A 4,393-nucleotide genomic window follows, 5' to 3' on the forward strand; every position below is an offset into this window, starting at 1 on the left:
CTGCACATCAGAACCGCCGGAGATGATGTGCACTTCCAGAACTACAGGTAAACAAACATCCTTTTCCGTTATTGTCATGACCCTGCCAGACCAGTCAATCGAAGTGTTAAATATTGAATGTTAAAGTGTTCTCCTTATTTCTCAGGGGTGAATCCCCTTACATATGCTGCCTTCCAAAAGTTAAGCATGCAATGCAAATTTTCGAAAGCGTATTTGAATTTGGTGGCTGAAAGTTGCTGCAGATGTAGATGTCAGTTTTTGTGTGTAGCTTCCTTTTTGTAAGTAGAGAGTGAATCATCTGTACCTAGGTGCTTAATCTGTACTCTTGAAATAGCATAAAAGCGAGGATTTGAGGTGCATTTAAAAGCTGATAGGAAATGTTTATAACTTTTGTAGGATTATTTTTAATAATATTCATGTTTCTATGACTGAAAGAAGACAAATGACAGATAGTGAGTGCTGGTGTGATGTTGGATGCATTGAAGCAGGACAGTCAATCAAAGATGTCGCTATTTTCTTTGGCATTGATCATTCGGTAATTTCTCGATTATGGAAACAATTCCAAACAAGTCAAACAGTTGTCCGGAGACCTGTGCCCGGTTGTCCAAGGGTTACTGCCCCCTCTGATGATCGGTATATTGCTACAGTAGCCAAGCGTAATCAACGAGCGACCTCCACAACTGTTACATCCATGGTTGCAGCGGCACTTGGTAAGACAATATCTGCCAGTACTGTGCGCCGAAGGCACCGCATGAAGGGATTGTACGCCCGAGTACGATGTGTTTGTGTTGCACTAACCGTCCAAGCCAGAGGGGCAAGATTAAAGTGGTGTCGGTCATCAACATGTCAATTGGACTGTCTCAGATTGGTGCAACGTCCTGTTCACGGACGAGTCCAGATTTGCCCTGGAATCAGATAAGCATGTAAGGGTCTGGAAAGAACAAAGCACACGCAATCAGGCCAAGAACATCATAGAACAACACACATTCAGAGGTGGCAGCATCATGGTGTGGGCTGGAATTTCAATGGAATATCACACCAAGCTGCACTTTAAAGGTGGTTCTGCTACGGCTGTGCAGTATCGGGATGAAGTCCTAGACCCCATTGTGAGACTCTACGCTGCAGCAGTTGGTCCTGATTTCCTCCTTATGGATGATAATGCCCATCCCCGTCGTGCCAACATCGTTGATGAGTACCTGGAAAGTGAGGGCATTTCTCGTATGGAGTGGCCGGCGTATTCCCCCGACCTTAATCCCATTGAAAACCTTTGGGTGCCCTCTGCACGTTTACCTCCTCCAGATAGTCTGAGAGAGTTGGAAACTGCCCTAATGGAGGAATGGCTATTGCTCGGATCTGCGATGGTTGATCACCTTGTAGAAAGCAAGGAAAATTGTTGTAAAGTTTGTGTGAAGGTCCGGGGTGGTCGCATACCATATTACTGTAAGTTTTGTTTGGTTTGTTTGCCTTTAAACATCATTATGTTAATGACCCAAATGTGACGTCATCATTTAACTTACGAAAAGTAAATATTTCTTTTTTCATCTTTGTACACAATTCTTTTCTTTAATGCATAAGCACATTTGCTACCTTCATGTGCAATTTTGTGTTAATCAATGCTTTACTTTTCCATTTTTGTTGATTTTACCATCGCGTGCTTAACTTTTGGAAGCGTGTTTATAAAAGGTACATCTCGTATAGTCAAGTTGCTTTAGGCTGGCACAGCCTAAGTTTGATCTCATAAAACCTAGGGGTTTTATACAATACCAAGTTCACCACAATCCGTTGCTTCGAATGGGTTCCATAGGGCTCTAAATAGGGAACTTCAATTATGACCACCAGATATCTAATCAGTGCTAATCATCTTCCTCCTCTATCCAGTATTGAGACCAGCTGCAACAGTGACCTGGGCATCTCTATCTTTCTAGATTATGCAGCCACTGTTTTAGCGAAGATAAAGGATTCATAATGGCCTCTTCATTTTGAGTTTCAAGTCCACTTTGTGTGCAGGAAGGAAAGTTGGCACTGGACTTACAGTTTAAAGTGGAATCCAAAATACTTGTACCTCCACCAGGTACCGAACCCTCGATTATAAGGTGATGATGCCATCAGAGAGGTGTTTGGGCTCTTGAGTTATGCAAAAATATATATAGGGAGTATGTTACTTGCATCAGCATTTGGCAGCGATTCTCAAAGTGAGTCCCACACGACCCTGGAGCTCTATAGCGTTTCCGTGATGCTTTCTGTGAAAAATCCCTTGTCACATTTTCATACTTGCAAAGTCACCCCAGCGACTAGTTTCAAACATCCCTGCCACAACTTAGCAGGCAAAATGTATCGTGACCTATCATATTGCTGCTGAAAGTGTGAGGTCACTGCCACATTTTAGTGCAATGAAAGCGCTTCTTAAATAATAAACTGCTACAAAGCAGCATTTCTAAGACACCGTTTATTGATGCTCGATTGTGGAATTTACAACTAGTGTTTGGCAATATATCGTCTAGACCAGTGGTTCCCAAAGTGTGCGCCGTGGCACCATGGCTGGCTTACAGGGTGCTGCAAAATGTTCCAATATTTTCAGTGAAACGATATGATTGTTCCAAATATGTGCTTATTTAGTACTTTTTACATAAAATGTTTCTGAATTTGAAATATGTGTTTATTTTTTAACTTCAGGCAAGCAAACTAACATCACTAACTGAGCATTGCAAGTGTTAGATAGGCCTATATTCTGACTTGAGAGCCACGGAAATGTCTTAAAAAACACTAAGGGCACAGTTGAACGAAAAAGTTTGGGAACCCCTGCTCTAGACGATATATCGCAATATTGAAAAAATATAATCCAGATGATATCAACTAGATGATATATCATCACGATATTTTGACGATATGTATAGTGCTGGCAATACATATCATGATATTTTGGATATATATATAGTGGCCACAATATATATCATGTTGGTGATACGTATCATCTCCACGATATATATCATGTTGGCGATATATATTGTTTGACTTGAGTGCCAGTCGAAGCCGTGGTTCAGGCAAGGGAACAAGCCTAACGTGTGGAACATTTATTTCTGCCTCTCGTACATATACTCTGTCCAGAGACTCTGTGAAGCAGGTCGTGGATATCTGTAGAGAAGGGGGAGATTGAGAGTTGGCGGAGCAAAGCAGTGTGCACTTATTCAAATGACTGATAGCCAGATTCACTTCCTCCCTCACGAGTTCATTGGCGGAGAAAGCTCAAGTCACTACTTGCGCAGGATAGAGAGTAAGTAGTCAGCCAGAATGACGAATATCTGATTTTCCGTGCAGGCCAGTAACCAACATATTTTGCAACCTTTATTATATGGCCACAATACAGGAAAAATATTGTATGGTATCGTATCATCCGTGATGATACTTTATTGATGATATATTGCAACATCTAATTTATGATATTGTCCATCCCTATTTACAACACATGATTGCACCACATTTACTCCAGTTTCTTCAGTTCATTTGGCTTCAGTTGATTCGGAGAAAGTGTTGAATTGTAAGTCTGCACGACTGTCATGGTGTTGAACATTTGCCATGGACGGGTGGTTCAAGACTGGAACATTTTAATTCTTACGCAAGGAAGCTCCACAGCAATGTTTCGGATCCAGTGCCAGGCCCTTCAAAACCAGAAAAAGACAAAAGTCAAAGACACTACAATAGCAGAATGTACACTGGGAAGAAAGGAAAAAGTGCTGCTGGAAGCAAAACTCCTGACTGTGCCATTAACTAACCAATTCTCTAGCCTTCTTAAACCCGAAGGTTTATGACTGCAGCAACACAAGGCTTCCATCTGTCCCTATCCTGGGTAAGATCAATCCAATCTTTTCCATCCTTACCGATTTCCTTGAGGTCCATCTCAACGTTATCCCTCCATCTTCGTCTTGGCCTTCCTGCAGGTCTCTCACCATCCAAAGTAGTCATCGCCCAGAGATCCGAATGGGGGACTATTTTTACCTCCGGAATATTTTACTTTGGGAACATCCATGGCCTCATGTTTCTGTTTTTTGACATAATTTTCTTACAGTGCAGAGTTGTCAGCTCTATGCCTAACCTCCAATATGAAGGGAGAACCACACAGTAGTCCACCAAATCTATCCCATCTCTGCTAATTGTGGGATGCTCATAGAGCCATGACAGGACAGCTCTAAATTCAGAGTGAGCAAAATTTTGACCATGTTACTCTGTTGGTTGACTACCTGTAGTGAATGGGGTTGTCGCATCCCTATGCCACAGTCTGTGCAATTAAGAAATTCCTACGAACAGCCTCATCTTTGAGTGAAAAGGGTTCTGTTGTTTGAAAATTTGAGAACCACTGGCACATAGTTACATCGAAATAAAAGCCACAACATGCTGA

The sequence above is a fragment of the Lepisma saccharinum genome, chromosome 23, assembly GCF_977018435.1.
Source record: "Lepisma saccharinum chromosome 23, izLepSacc3.1, whole genome shotgun sequence".
NCBI classification, from domain to species: domain Eukaryota; kingdom Metazoa; phylum Arthropoda; class Insecta; order Zygentoma; family Lepismatidae; genus Lepisma; species Lepisma saccharinum.